The sequence below is a fragment of the Taudactylus pleione genome, unplaced genomic scaffold, assembly GCF_031769625.1.
Source record: "Taudactylus pleione unplaced genomic scaffold, aTauple2 ptg000251l, whole genome shotgun sequence".
Lineage (NCBI taxonomy): Eukaryota > Metazoa > Chordata > Amphibia > Anura > Myobatrachidae > Taudactylus > Taudactylus pleione.
In genome coordinates, this window is record NW_028284653.1 from 10094242 (window position 1) to 10111212 (window position 16971).

General features: G+C 44.2%; 1 protein-coding gene across 1 annotated transcript in view; it reads left to right on the forward strand.

Moving 5' to 3' along the window:
* The first annotated feature begins 10489 nt into the window (after positions 1 to 10489).
* The window catches only part of SLC26A5 (solute carrier family 26 member 5), a 98143-nt gene continuing 91661 nt past the window's right edge, over positions 10490 to 16971 (forward strand). Inside the window, exon 1 of the mRNA XM_088480242.1 lies at positions 10490 to 10602. The gene's annotated coding sequence lies outside the window, so the exon portion shown is untranslated. The remainder of the gene's footprint in view (positions 10603 to 16971) is intronic.

The following is a 16971-nucleotide window of genomic DNA, read 5'->3' on the forward strand; positions in this document are numbered from 1 at the left end:
CCATGTTTATTTTCACTGATTTCTTTATGTCAATACATTTAATTAAAAAGAGGGGAAAATTACAGCTGTCTTCCTGGGTTGTTATCTTCCTGGCCAATATCTGAGGAGCCAATGTTATATGTGAACATAAATGGACATAAATACTTATGTTTACTGGATACTGGGGCCACATAATCTGCGCTTAATGTTCCTAATGAAAATGGATTTTCTATTTGAAGTGTAACAGTAACTGCCAATGAGTTTCTAATCCTCCTCTGACTGAGAAACTACACCCATTCAGTCACAATGTGCCCACTGACAGTGAAACACTCATATTTCTTATGTGAACCAGCGCCCACATCCCTGTAGAGGAGGGATTTTGTGTCATATATAGGGCCTCATTAAGAGTTGTAGGCTAATGCCGCTGTTGCTGCCAGTGTGTACGCAGCTGCTGTACAAAAATCTGGAAATGTCACAGAGGCCGGAAGATGTATTGAGCTGCACATCCAAGCATCTGCGTACAAAGATGAAGCATCGGTCCTCGATTCTTCCATTGTAGCAGTCCTGAGTGGGCCTAGGGTTCTGCAAAATGACTGTGAGAATTGAGAAGCCGAAGCAATATTCCTTGCGTACGGGCTCGGAGTCGCAGGTTAAGATACGCCCCTGAAATGGTCGTGACACATCTGTGTTCCTAGCTGACACTTCCCATGCCTCCCCCAAATGCTCCTGACTGTCAATCACACTGTGAATAAATACTCACAGCAGCGACTACGGTAATGTAATGACGCACGTGCAGATGGCTGATAATCGCTGATAAATGCAAAAACACCGGAATTGCGTACAACACTGGCCCATAGTTTTGAATGGAACACTTTGGGCCCGATTCAGTCCCTCTCGCTAGGATGCGTTCGCATGCAGCCAGCCGATTGTTTGCATTCTGCGCATGTGTACGCATCACAATGCATGTGCGCAAACCAGTGTGAGCGATTGGGAAGCGTGCGCCCGCCGCCCATAGACAGCCCTGCAGAATGAGTGACAGGAGAAACCATTGTGAGTGGTGACAGGGGCTGGCCACTATAAACGGGTGAGTGGAGGTGCGAACTCAGGCGTGCCTGAACGTCTTAATGCTGTTTCAGAGGCGTGCATAATTAAGAGGCGGCGTCATTGTACACGTCACTTGGCTGTACTTCATACTTTTAGCACTCGCAGCGCTTGCAGTAGGGAATGGTCAGCCACAAGCGTTGCGCTCGCTTCCGATGGTACCCGATGTACCGATGGTTGCATACACTTCCTGGAGATGACGTTCCCAAGTGGGCGTCTTAAGACAGGCTGGTGGGCGTCTGCACACACAATGCGTTCGCACGCTAAGTCATAGTGGGCGTGCTAATGCCTTGCCATGCAATCTATTGCCTTGCCGAAATTTGCATACGTAGATAGCGTGCGAACGCATCTAGCGAGCGGGTCTGAACCGAGCCCAAAGACCAATTAGGAATGTGAGGAACAGCAACTGATGAAGTTTTTACTCTGAACACAAGAATATTGCACAAAACATGACAGATGGCCACATGATACATACACATTACTAGAACACACTCCTAACTTCTATCTATGTAGTACTATAAAGTAATGCACATATATACTGTACATCATTCATTCCTTTATAGAGAAATAATACATCTAGATGTGCAATAAAAAAAAACATCAATAAATATATTCACTGTATGAACACTTCCGACTATAAATTGAGTATTTCAGGAAGTGGACTTTTGGGGTGACTGTGATGAGACTCTGTAAGGTGTGCTCCTTTGGGACATTCTCAAGTACAATACTTGTTGGATAACTGGGGTTCTGGTGCTACATCTTGATAAATAGATATTTCTGTAGAAGCAAGATAAACAAAATGTTCACTGAGAGGTGCTGGAGAATGGATCTATCAATAATAAATGCAATAAACCAATTAATAAATATACCAAAATGACATTAGTGTAAAATGTAACTGAGGGCCTGATTCAGAGCCGCTTGTAAGCGGCCGCTGGTTTGCTCCGAGCGATGTTCGCACATCTGCGCATGCGCATGGGTCGTAATGCGCATGCGCCAACCAGTCATTGCGGTTGGAAATCGAGCGCTCGCAAAATAGCGAGTGCCTGCTATTTTGAGTGACAGGATGAGGCGTTTGTGGGTGGTAACAGGGGAAGTGGAGATCCGAACGCAGGCGTGCCAAACGGTCAAAACGGGCGTTTTAAGGGTGTGCATAATTAACAAAGCAGCGTCATCGACCACGTCACTTGGTTGTCTCTTAGAAAATCCTACCACAAGCACTGCGAGCAGTTCAGACGCCTTTCGATGTACTCGATTAATCAAATAAATAGCGGAGATGACATAGGATGCGAGCGGCCAGGGGGCGTCTTTACATAATAGCGAGCGCATGTTTTATTCGCTCGCTCAGACATAGAGGCGTCAACAGACTGCAAAGAGCAAGCGCTCAATTTAAATAGCCGGCCCCTTTTTCTGAACGAGCGAGCGCAAATAGTGTCTGGCTCTGAATCAGGCCCTGAATCCCAGCTACTTTGAAGAAAATGGTTGCAACCCACACAACCTATGCAAAAAGAACAAAATATCACAATGCTATTAATACACCTAAATAAAAGTTGAAGAGAAAAAATAAAAAGTAATCTCTTTGCTGGGGTACTCACCCTACCCATATAATGAAGCTAAAACTTAGCGTTTATTGGTATGTATTAAATAAAAACATCCGTAAAGGAATGCTATAGTAAAAAGTAAAATACAAATATATTAAAAAAAACTTTTGACATACAGTGACCCCAATTCTCCACCTGAAAAGTGGGCATCAGCTGTCCCAGATAAATTCATATAGATGATAAATATATCATAAACCAGTGCGAAAACATGACCAAACAATCTTGCTAAATAAATGGGACCGAGTCCCAATAATCGTTATTGGGACTCAGTATATATGACAATAATTCCCTAGGCCTAGACCAGATCTCAATTTAGGGATTGTGAGTGTGGTGCCCGCAATACTCTTTGCAATCCTGTCTTTGAACTTGTGCAGACCTTGTCAATTAAATGTCAAGAGTAAGAAATTTCTTCTGCAAAGTACCCACATTTATCTAAATAGCGATCAGCCCATATTCATTTAGTTTTGTCTGGAGTACACTTATATCACCTTCATCTTTCCCTGTAATAATAAAAATATTATTGTGGTAATCAATTGAGTTCCATGACTCTTATGACTCTTTGCCAAGTTGTTTGAGCTAAAGGTATTCTCAGGGGCGTGCCCTAGAGTGGGAGGGTGGGAAACGAATTACCCAGACTTGTTGGAGGGGCCCAGGTCCGCCCCCCCCCGCCCCATCCCTCTTACCTGTCAGTAGCACAGCACACGCTACTGTATGCTGGGCTGCAGTAGGACCAAGGAGACTGCTGCCTCTGAGCAGCAGCATCAGTCTCCTCTCCTCTGGATTTGCCCCTGGCTGAGGGTCTTACAGCGCCCCCCTCGTCATCATGCAGCAAATATTTTATTCCTCTAAGGGGATGTGGCCACGTTTCCCACGATTAGGCCACAGTCTCCCCCCTTCTCCCAGTGTAACGGGGCCTGGGCTGGCTTTCAACAGCCCTGGTTATTCTTTTGGGGTTGGGTACACGATCTCGACGCTCACAATGCCAACGTCCAGAATACCGACAGCGGCATCCCGATGGATTTTGGTAAATATTTTAACCCCAATCCTAACCCCCCTCCCACAGCCTAACCCTAACCATCCCCTCCTGCAGTTTAACCCTAACTGCCCCATCCTGCAGCATAACCATCCCCTCCCGCAGCCTAATTCTAACCTTAATACCCACCATCGGAATCTGTAGGGATTGTGACCATGTAGATTCCGCTGTCGGTATTGTGACCGTCTGCATTCTGACCATTGGAATCCTGCCTACATTCCATTCTTTTGTGTGTGTTGACAGTTAGGTGTTTCTTTAATGTATCTTCAGTTTCCAATTGTAATTATGCAAAATTTTATATTTGTAGCGCTATCTCCTGATAGTGCTGCAAAGATGTCCTGTGATAGCTGAATTCGTACTGTGTGCAAAGCTGGATTAATCATTGTTTTAAAGTATTCACATATTCAAGTGTTCCTGCTTTACCATCATCAGGATACAGTAGCACCAGTCCTATACTTAGTACAAATTATATCCATGGAAACAACCCTGCATAGCCAGTAATTCCATTAACTGTAATGTTTGCCAATGTGAGAACCGCATGTTAGAGCCCAGTTATGCTCCATCTGTTGCAAGTGGAGATGCGACTAAAATTAGCATTTTACCTAAGGGCTACGGGACTGCAGCCTCCCCAGTAACAAATCCGCCACTGCCCTGCCACCCCCAGTGAGCTCCAGTCTGGCACTTGGCCCTGCCCCCGGTCACTTGACTCCACCCCCATCAGGCAGGAGACAGAGATGATTCTGGAGTGGCTTCCGATTGGAAGCTCTTCCTGCTCATTATCTCAGACAGTGTGTTAGGATCTGGGTTTGTTGTGGACCGACGGTGGTAATAGGAGCAAACACCTGAACAAATTTAAATTGAAAAGTGGTTTTTTTAATGAGTGAACTTGCAGACATGTACACGGATAAATTAAAGTCCAGAATATTAACAGGATGGTGATTATTAGAGACTGTAGTGAAGTAAGAATAAATAATGTCCGGATAGTGGCAGAACTAATAAAATCCAAAAGGTCACTGCCAGGCTGCAGACAGGAAAACAGTTAAGGTGCGTACACACATAACGATGTTAGTAAGCAACGATTTTAGTGAACGATTTTCGTCCAGATTTTCCCTTGAAAAAGTGAACGAAAATCGTTTCTAAAAATCGTTGGTTACTAAATTAATGAACGATTTTCATGAACAATTTTTTAATCATGCAAACCATGAATGGACAACGTTCATCGTTCATTCTGTACAACATGAATGATTTTCTGAACAAAAATCGTTTGTTGGACAGTCAGAATGGACGATGAACTACAAACGTGAAGGCGCATGAATGATTATCGTTCATCGTTCAAGATGAACGGTTTTATAAATGATTTAACAATAACGACGTCATTATAGTTAAATTATTAAAAAAATCGTTATGTGTGTACACACCTTTACTGATTGATACTGGTGAGATGAAATCCAGAGAGGTTATAGAGTAATTGGATTAGCAGCAGCTGATGAATTGAATGGAGAGTTGTACTGAGATGGCTCAGTGTAGAAACAGAGAGCTAGATAAATAGAGGCAGTGTAGGTACAGGGTTAACTGCACACTCAGGTCCTTTGGCAGGGAAAGGGTAGATAGAAGGTGTTGGATGGTTCCAGCAGGAGACTGGGAGCAGGCAGGGCGATGCAGGCTGCTGGGAAGCAGGGATTCAGCAAAAGCACAGGTGAGCACTCAGACAGGTTATCAGGAGCACAGGAACTCTCTCACAGCATGCGCTGTGAAACACGTTGCACTGGCAACTATGGGAAGCTCTGAACTCCCTTAAGTACTCGGTGCAGAATCGTGATCGGTCACAGAGAGCATGTGACATGCCAGGACTGGAGCAGCTAAGTCACATGTTCAGAGGCAAGATGGCGGCGCCCATACCAGAGCGGAATGAAAACACCACCAGGCATACCCCAGCTAGAATGACACAGTGCCCGCGGAACACTTTGCACAGCCAACGCCCACCACCAGACACCAGCCCCTCCTCCGGAAGGACCACGCCACAGTGCCCTCACAGGTAATACCCGTCGTCCCCTATGCCGAGAAACCCTGGTCGTGACACAGTGCTAGCAATCTCCTGTGGGACTGCCAGTTCGGAATGCATTTAGCAGTGCTAGGTACACATTAGGTGATATATTGGACGATATGTCATTTTGAGGCAAATTGGAACAACATATCGTTCACATAGCGTGTATGCTCAATCGCGTGTTCACTTACGTCGTTCATCGCATCTTCACATTTGATTTGCTGCACATCAGATATGAAGATGTTATGAACAATGTGGTGCACATCATGCAGTGTGTACGCTCAACTGGAAGACATATTGGCCAATCTTTCCTCTGAAGACATCACATGAACTGTGTGAGATGATATCTCTAACCTAAGCTGTTGGAGTGCCTTGTGGACTGCGTTTGGGAACCTCTCTAGTAAACAGGCAGCTCTCAACAATATGTACCTCCCATGTGTGCTAAACTACCAGCTTCAGTGTACTCTTTTAGACAGTAATGAGCAATGACTTATCTGATAATCCTCCAGTCTTGATAGATGAGCCCTGTAGTTCCAAAGATAAACAAGCTGCTAGAACTACAGCAGCTTTTCTTTCACTGTCAGTAGACAATTCAAGCAGTGTCTGGCTGGGTCTTGTAGTCTCATTCAACAAATCCAAATATATCTTGGGGGGGATGCAGTTTATAGACTGGCGGACTAAATGCAGCCGGTCTATATCCCGACGAGAAACCCGATGGGGGACTTTAGATAAGTGTCAAAATACCGATGCCTATCTGAATCCCGATGCTGGAACGCCAAAGGGGCGTCCTTAGTGTTAGCTGCGAGGGGGGGAGGAGGGTTAGGTTTAGGAAGTGTAGCGGGGTTAGGTTTTGGGGGGAAGATTAGGTACCCCTGGGGATAGGTTAGGTTTAGTCACCTCCGGTTGGGACTCAGGGTTAGGCACCACCTCGGGAGTTTTAGGGTTAGCCACCCCTAAGGGAGGGTTATGGGGAGAGGGGAGGGTTAGGGTACTTACCAGCTGGCACCGGGATCTCCTGCTGTAGGGCTTCTCGTGTCAGGATTTGAACCACCGGTATTACATACTGATTCCGTCTTGGGGAGAGTTCACAACTTTGGACCACTATGGAAGCTCAGATATTTCTTGCCTTCTAATGGTAAATTAATTTGATTGCATATCATTTAGATACAATTTTGCCTCGTCAACAACTAGCCATATTAAAATACAAAGCTCACAGGTCATATACAGCACAGGTTTGAGAACCTCTGATCTACAGACCCTGTTTTTACAAGGCAACGCTAAACTAACTGCACTCCAAGGACAACATTTTCCACAGGTGGAAAAGGGGACCTAATGCACAGATCTCCCTCATTTTGTGTCAAATAAAAAAAAGCCTCCCTCACTTAGAGCCTGATTCAGCAAGGAACGCAGTTGCATATACGCATGCAATCAGTCGATTAATTCGCACTGCGCATGCGTATGCAGTGCGTGAGACAGAAGCTGAGACAGAAGGCTACGCAGACTCATGACAGAGTGATTGACAGGAAGTGCCATTTGTGGGTGGTGACGGGAGGGGTGGTCGGGCGAACGCAGGCGTGCCAGTGCGTTTCAGCGCCGTTGCATGGGCATACATAAATTAGCCACTGCGATACCAGACGCCACCTGAGGTCTCATAGTGTGCGCAGAAGTTAGCAATTACTGAGTGAAGTCTGACCTGCCTTAACTGTGCATATGGGTCCGATGTTACCGATTGTTTTGCTATGTTGTCAAAGTATACGGATGTGAGTAAGGGAAAATGGGCGTCCTCATGTTAGGCTGCAATCGCTATGCGAATGCAATCATTTAAATATCACCGCTGATATTAGCAATGCAGTTGCGTGTGTATAAGCAGAAAAGTGATCCGCAGTGAATCAGGCCCTTAATTTTGCAGGTTTTCCAGTTTAAAAACTGGTGGGTCTTATTGGGCTAGCATATTACTCCTACACATACAGTTTAATTTGAGATGGCAAATATTAGCAAGAACATTAAGAACAGTACATTATCATTTCCAAGTGCAGTTTGTTGTGGGGTTTTTTGTAATAAACTACATGTAGAATTATGTTTTTGTTATTTTGGAAAGATGGATTAGTGCCAAAGCAAGAACCACAAATGTGGTGTTTGTAAAGAAAAAAAAAATACATTTGCTTTTGGTTAATTTTATTGATATATCAGTTAGAAAACACTTTTTGGGTGGTATTGGTTACATTTTATTTGACATGTTAGAATGAACAAAGACAAATGTTTTTTACTGAAAATACAAACTCTTCTGAAAAGAAAAATAGGTATAACTTGTGCAGGTACTGTATAATAATAATCAGCGATATTGATGTCGGAGTGTGATACGCGCTAACGGCAAAAATGTCCTCAGCCCAGTGGTGAGAAAACCCTCAGCAGTGAAGGGGTCAAGTGTATTTATTCTTAATGACTGTCATGTTATGAAGTAAAGCAGTATTTCTAAAAGTCAATTATGCCCTAGTACAGGAAATACCTAATTCTGAGCACCCATGTAACACATGACCCAACTTCCTGCTCTTATTGTGTATTAAAGGATTTTCAACAGTCATTGTAAACAAAGGAATCTCATACTTTGCCTACTCTCCTGAAAATCTCGGGAGGCTCACGATTTTTCGGGTAACCCCCCGCAACCCCGGAAGAGTAGGCATATCTCCTGCATCCCGCCCACATTTAGCCCCACCCCCTACCCGCGGACCCACAAATCGCTGCATTTCCCTGTGTTGGGGCGGGACCTAATTACGTATACACTCCGGCCCCGCCCCCAAAGTAATCAGCAGAATCTCCTCCCCAGGCTTGAGATATATAATGTTGGCAAGTATGCAAAGGATTCTCGCTCCTCATCAGGGTCGTATCTATAATGGGTGCAGGGTGCGTGGTTCGCATAGGCCCCCAGGCCAGGGGGGCCCACACCACACACCCTGCACCCATATTATTTAAAACTTACCTCTCCAAGGTCCCGCGCCGAGTGTCAGCGCTGTACAAAAAGCCAGAAAAATGACCGCGTGGCCATTTTTCTGTTTTTTGCGCATGCGCAGTAGACTCCGGGCATGCTCTAGTGCCCAGAGTTTACTAATGCTCTGGTGGCCGGCCAGCCACGTCAGTCGGCTGCCGGGAAGAGAGGAGGGGCCCTGAAAGGTAATGCACCCGGGCCCCCTCCTCTCTAAAGACGCCCCTGCTCCTCACAGTGTATATCTACCACACACATTATCTAAATAAGTGACATTACATTTTTAGCATTATCTGAAATCGTACTAATTCATAAGTGGCTGTGCAATACCGTCTAACAAAATGTTAAGGCAGCAGGAGATGTCTGGAGGAAATTGACAGCTCCTTGCTGCATCTGAGAGATCAGAGTGCACCATCTGTAGATGTTGCCTTTGATCATCATGGTGAGTGACCATCAGACGCAATGGTTGCCCCTTTGGCCAGGCTGCATAAGCTGAGACTTTGTCAGCCTGGCCAGTTAATGGCAGACTGCGAGGCAAGAAAATCTATCGACGCTTACCCTGGCCTCGTCTCTAAATCAAGCTGTGGCTGGGAACAGACTCGCAGATGAAGGGCTACACATGCACAGTTCTCCAACAATCGGAGGTGTGCATTAATCATCAGGTTAGCGTACATCTCCGAATAAGGCCCTGAGAGTTGATAGCAGACCCTCCAACATGACCTGTTCAAACAGGTACAAGATGCTCTGCTCCTGGACTTCCCACCTAATTTATGATTGCAGTCACCTGGGTTGACAGTGACACACCCTTCTCATCAATTAGCTCACAGGTTCTTAAACTCGGTCCTCAGGACCCCAAACAATGCATGTTTTCCAGGTCTCCTCACAGAATCACAAGTGAGATATTAGCTCCACCTGTGGATCTTTTAAAATGTGTCAGTGAGTAATGAATACACCTGTGCACCTGCTAGGTGACCTGCAAAAAGTGATGTGTGTGGGGTCCTGAGGACCGAGTTTGAGAACAAGTGAATTAGCTATTTGAGTACAGGTTTCTGCAATCATATATTAAGAGGGGGATCGGTATGAAACTTACCTTGTTTGGGCTGTCGTCCCGGCGTCGGGATTAACATAGGCGTCAGTATTTGGATGCCTATCTTAAGTCCCCCGTCGGGCTTCTCCTGTCGGGATATAGACTGGCGGCAATTAATCCGCCGGTGTATAAACTGCATCCCTTAAAGAGGATAGTCCTGGAGCAAAACATTTTGTACCTGATGGAAGAGGTAATGTTGGAGGGTCTGTGATAGTTAAAACAGAATATATTTATTAATTATTATTATTATGTGTAAGACAACTATTTCCATGACTATTAATACTAACAGCATTATGCCTGCCTTTATAACTGTATAACTAGTACACCATAAACAATGACTATATAAATGCTTACACTGACTTATTATAACCAATAAAATGTATTATTACTGTTATAGGTGAAATTACAGGCAATTGGTGCCATGACACAGTCACACGCATTCTCCTGTATAGATCACATTCACACAAGTAACGAGGGAGGAGCTATCTATATGACTCCCTGGCTAACCTTTAACTCGAGTGCAGTGCATTATGGGGGCTGTAGTTCGTGTGCCTGCATCGCAATTAGTATTTTTCTAGCGGAGAACTACATTATCCAGCCACCCCCAGAAGATTTCTGTCACTTACACAGGCGTACTGGTTTCCTATCACATTTCAACGAGCTGATAGTTACCCAAGTCAGAAGTGGGACTGCTGCTGCTGTTACATTGTAACTACAGTAAGGAGCTATCAGCTACTGTGCAGGCAATAAAAAGGAAAGGAGATCTCACCGAGTATAAAGGTATGTGACCTGAGATGAACCTGTATTAGCTAAGGTGCTCGTGTAGTATTTTAGCTGTCTCTCAACAGTTCCAAGACAGAGGAGTGAGATGATCATTAATAACCCTTATTACTACAGCTGTGAGGACTACAAATCATTCACTATCGTTATTTATCACATTTAAATGTTCACAGTTCCTGTAATCTTTGATAATATACGAGCTTTATACGTGGGTTTATCACAATAGTATGTAACAGTTTTAAGGGACATTGTATCTGATAAAATTACAAGTACTTGGATTATTATTATTTATTTAGCACTAGCATATTCCTTTGCGCTGTACAATTAGGAACAAACAGTGATAAAACAAGACTAGGTAATAAGTGACATACATAGAGGTAAGAGGGCTCTGCTCACAAGCTTACAATCTATAGGGAAATGGGCAATGATACACAAGGTTAAGCTATTACATATTGGTCCAGCCAGGTTAATATTTTATTATCAATTATATAGCACTAACATATTCTGTAGCATTGCCAGAAGATGGATAATCATTCTGGCCCACGGGTGGTCAAATAGGGAGGATGGGGACCGCCACAGCTGTGTGGCGGTGCCGGACCCCCGGAGTGTGAATAGATGCAGCGTGCATGCGCGCGGCATCCATTCACTGACGGGAAAGGGCTGGGGGAAGCCCAGTCTGTGACGGAGGGCAGGGCTTTACCTGACATTATTTGGAGGCGTGCCATGCGGGCACGCCTCCAAATAATGTCATGTAGGGAGCGTGGCATATGGTAATGAGGCCACATCCCCAATTTCGGTCGCTGCGCACGATTGCAGAGTGCTGCTTTCCAGGCGGCACAGGGTGCTCTGACCCCTGGAGCCGGCCCTGCCAAACAGTGTATGTTTTGTAGGTCTTCTCACAGAATCACAAGTGAAATAAATAGCTCCACCTGTGGATCTTTCAAATGTGTCAGTGAGTAATGAATACACCTGTGCACCTGCTATGTGACCTGGAAAACATGAACTGTTTGGGGTCCTGAGGACCGAGTTTGAGAACCTCTGATGTAGATGGTACAAGTATGTGTTCTAATTCTGCGTCGTGTGGGCCACCAGTGTTTGTGCTTTCTTTGCAAACAAACTTCAGTGGAATAGGACAGTCTGTGCTTAAAAAAATTAACTGTATGTGCTTATGTGCCCAGGCCGTAAGGGATAAAGTCATAATAGAATGTTTATATCTAAGGATATGTAGTTTATAATTCTTGTGTTTCCCTCTATTATAATTTATTTATAATTTGTATTCTTACCACATGAGCGTTTTGCAGCTTTTCATGGAGAATTAAATTATATAATTTGTGCCACTGTCCGCACTTTAGGCCATTTGTAGTCAGCACAGCGGTGCTCCTTATAGATCCACATATAAAGATTTTTTTTGTAAAAATAAGGCAGGTAGTTGTAGAAAAGGTGAAAACAAATCTTTTATTTAAATTTACAGAATTTCATAACCATAGTCTGTGTTTCAGTCCTCTTAGGGACCGTCATCAGGACAATAACATAGTGCAAATATGTAAGCTCCTCACCACGGGTGTGGATTGAAAGATCTACAGTAAAAAGGTAGACAATGTCTAGATAGACATAAGATGTTAGACAGTCAATAGGTCGACATGTAAGAAGGTCGACAGGTACAAATGGTTATTTTTTCTTGCCCTAATCTTCACCCTAACCCTCCCCCTGGTGCCTAACCCTAAACGTCGGGGTAGGTGCCTTATCCTAACCGTCCCTTCTAGTGCTTAACCCTCTGGTAAGTGTCTAATGCTCCCTCCTGGTGCCTAACTCTAACCATCGGGGTAAGTGCCTAACCCATTAAAAAGAAATCGTGTGTCGACCATTTTCTTGTTGCCCTTTTGACCATGTCGACCATTTCTACCTGTCTATCTTATTACATGTCAACCTTTTGTCCCTGTCGATCTATAGACTGCCTAACATCTGCTCTCTATCTAGACATTTGTCTACCTTTTTACTGTAGATCTTTAGACGGGATCCCCATCACCACAACGTGTGAAGGGGTTAAATGTCCGGGTGTCCTATAAAAGGTCGACAGGTTCAAATGGTCGACACAAAAATGGTTGACTTTTTTTTTTTTTTTTTTAGAATGTTATCCTAATCCTAACCATCCCCTCAGATAGCCTAACCTTAAAAAGTTGGAAAAAACATAAAAAAAAAGGTATGGACTATCTGAACCTGTCAACCATTTGGTGTCGACCTATTGACTGTCCACCTATTTATTGTCGATCTTCTATCCGGATGCCAAATGTCCCATAGCATTAAAACTTTTTTTTTTTTTTACTTTCTTTGTGGGGGGGCTTCATATGAGTATACACATGTCTGCATTCAGCAAGGAAAGCCAATACATGTATAGCCAACTACTTTCTGTTAGAAGATGCTACATTTTACAACATTGCAAACACCTGGCCTGCAAAGCAGTGCACTTCAGCATATAAATGGGCGCATTTTCACAAAATAATATTATATATTTCATGGAAACTTTTTTTTATTCTATGGGAGAGCACATCAGCAGCCAGCTGCCCTTTGAAATTACTGTATACACATACACATATGGCTCAATACTATTAGGTGCGAGATGGGTCCTACAAGCTGTTCTCATGGCAAACCCGCACTGCAAATTACATCCAATTCCAAACTCACACTGATTTTTCACTGGAAATTTGTGTTTATTTGTGCGCACCCCCTGAGAAAGGGAAAAGGTAGGGAAAATCTTTATTTTAAGGTGAAAATGTCAGGACACAATGCAGCACCTCTGGTACACTCCTCCCAATGAATGATCATGCACTCGGAGGGGTTTAAATAACGTAATTTGACCAATAAAGACATTTCAGTTTTCAGGTGTGTATGTCAACTTTTTACAAACTTGTATAAAAACCCTGAAAAACTACTGTACATACATTTTTATGTACCCCTAAATGGTCTGAAGACTTTAATTTGCGTAAACAGTGGCGTAAGTTCATGCCAGGCGCCCGGAGGCAAAATAGAAGGTGGTTTCCCCCCCCCACCATAGGCTCCGACTAGCTCCACCCAGCCCCCAGTATTTCTCCTGCAACCCCCAGTGTCTCTCCAGCCATCCCCTCTATGTATCTCCAGTCAGCACCTCTGTCTCACCTGCCAGCCCTCCTCTGTCTGTCTCTCCAGCCAGCCAACACTGATAGCCCCCTCTCTGTTTCACCTGCCAACCCCCTCTCTGTCTCTCCAGCCGGCCAACACTGTCTCTCTTGCAAGCCCCCCTCTCTCTGTGTCTCCAGCCAGCTCCCATTGTGTCACCTGCCAGCCCTTCTCTCTGTTTCATTAGCCAGCCCCCATTGTGTCTCCACCCAGCCCCCACTGTCTCTGCAGCCAGCCCCTGCATCCATCCGGCACCACTTACCTTCTCCTGGATTGGCTGCGTCTTTCTTCTCCTCTAAATGTCACGGCTCCTTTGATTACTGCGATGCATATCTGAAGGCACCGCCGGCGGTTGGTTCAATAAAATTATTTTTGTTTATTGCAACTCGCAATAAACACAAAAACATTATTGCACTGCCACTAGCCACCGCTGGTGGTGCCTGAAGACCCCATAAACAGCCATCTATGACCGCTGGAAGCATTTATAGATGGATTTATCTGTGTGCCCCTGCTGCGTAGTGCGCCTCTGGATAGCGGGCAGTGTAGTCACTGGCCTCCGGGAGTTCTGCCACTGTGTAGAAAACCACTTGTGTGCTGTCATTTTTCTACCATTAATAAAAAGTACAAAGATTTAGTTATGGCCATTAATACCCTTCTATATAGTCCTGCTATCTCAGCTGTCACTTTTTTGGGGTCCAGAGTGGTTTCCCCACTTTTTCATACACATATCCAAGGTCTCATTCTATAGAAAAATGGCACATCCTCAAAATGAATTACCATTTCAATTTCATATCTTGGGTGTGCTAATTTGTGCGCTATATGTGAGTTTCATGAAACAAGCTCTCATTCTTAAACACCGGACCTAATAGGATTGAGCCCATAGATTGTATAGGATGCTGGCAATTATAGATAACTCATCTGCCTTAGGGCCAACAAAGAAATGTAAAGCTGGGTACACACTTGGCCAACGGGTCAGCTGACCTATCTAACGATTGTTAAGTGCATACACACTTACCAATCGTTCTACAGATAAGTCAGTACCGACAACACAACTGGTTGGGCATTTGAAATTGCCCGCCCAGTTGAGATATCATGCACCGCCGGGTTCCTGCAGCAAGTGTACGGGCAGTCGGAGGACCGCCCGTGCACACAGCCAGATGCGCTGATATATCTGCAGATGCTGTGCTGTACAGCTGACGCAATATTCTGTGAACAATGTAGTTCAGACATATCGGGGGTACACATCTGCCCAGAGGCATCTTAAGAGAGGAGGGGGCCCGTGTGCACTCTCCGTGCGGGGCCCCCTCCTCTCTTCTCGGTGGCCGGCAGCTGACTGAAGCGGCTGGCCAGCCACTGGAGCATTAGTAGACTCCTGGCACTAGTGTGTGCCCGGAGTCTACTGCACATGTGCAGAACACCGGAAAATGGCCGCCTCAGCAGCGCTGACACCTGCAGCTGGACCACGGACAGGTAAGTTTAAAATAATATGGGTGCAGGGTGTGCGGTGCGGGGCCCCCCTGGACCCGGGGGCCCATGTTCCCCACACACACTGCACCCATTATAGATACGCCACTGCATCTGCCGATACGCTCGCAATATATTGTCCATCCTATTGAAAGCTTAATATATATCGCTAAGTGTGTACCCAAGTGGAAACAGGGCTAGGGAGATACATTTATTGACTTTAAAAGTGGATTTTAATTCAAGACCATGAACTATGATACTGTACTTCCTCTGGAATGGACAATATTTGATTAGGCTTTAAAAACAGAGTTCTAATAAACACATTCAGTCCACATTTATTTTTACATAACAGCAAAACATTGTTTTTGAGAACATAACCTGTTTTTCTGTGCAGTAGGATTAAATAAATACAGCGAGTGACCTTTTCCCAATATTTCTGTTCCTGTACACACATTTGTCCTTGTCCTTACAAGCATTGCTGTTGGTCTGTGACTTTTTACATGGCTGTGGCTGTTGCTTAATGTGGTAGTTTAAAAGTTTATCAAAAGTAATGACTCAGCATAAACCTTTACATAACCAACCATAATGAAATATCGTTTTCCTGAGACATTTTATTTCTGGTTCAGTGCATTTATGTTATTTAAGCATTTTTCCTTCTAAAAAGTATTGGGGGTTTATTTATGAAAAGGAGGCGATAAATCAACTCTGTGGCAAAAGATTTTGGGGTATATTTACTGAAGTGCAGGTTTTTAGAAGTGAAGTTGGATTCTAGCTATTATCTTCTAGCAGGTGCTAGATAAATGTTAAGTAGAATACGATTGGTTGTTATGGGCAACATCTCCACTTCTAAAAACTCTCACTTTAGTAAATATTCCCTCTCTCTCCTCTTCTCAAAATTAAACAAAAGTCTACAGCAAAGAATTCACTGATTTCCCACTGCTTACTACTGCATTAGACAATTTAGCAAGGATGGTGCTAGGTTTACTTTACAGCGGCATACTTGCCTAGTATTGAAAAAGCATTTCAGGGAGATTGTGAAAGCAGCACCTATGAGTGCGGAGGTAAAGTGGGCGTGTACTGCTACATCTGAGAGGCGTGTCATAAAATGTACTTGCATCCAAATGTAAATGAGCCCCAAAGCAGCTAGTAAGATCTACTTGTTGATGAAAGCACACTGATACTATTCAGAAAATGCATGTAGTCATAGGGATCATTGTGCCTTATACTCAATGCAGGGAAATGATACTAATGATCCCATTTCAATGTGTGTGTAGTGTGTGTGTGTGTGTGTGTGTGTGTATGTATATGTGTGTGTATATATATATATATATATATATATAATTTAAATTTTTTTATATAACAGCTTCATAATGGGAGTAATATGCAATCAGGGAGATTGCTAGACTCTTCAGGGAATCAGGGAGACAGCTACTATTTTAGGGAGTCTCCCTGGCAATGAAGGAGAGTTGGCATGTATGCAGCGGTGATCCTTGTTGTGTCTAATCACTATGCATATGTACAGACGTTAGCTGTAGAGGAGCAGAGTTTTTGCTGGGCCTCCCAAATTAGCCCCCATATGGATTTTGCAGTGTGCAGTGATTTATAATGATAGTTACTGTCGGGATGCGTTCATGATCCCGAACGCAGGGATTCCGGTGCTGGCATCCCTATCGCCGGAATCCCGAAGTTAGGGTACAGTTAGGTTAGGGGCTCGGCACCAGGAAGTGGGTTAGGCACTAAAGGGGGAATTCA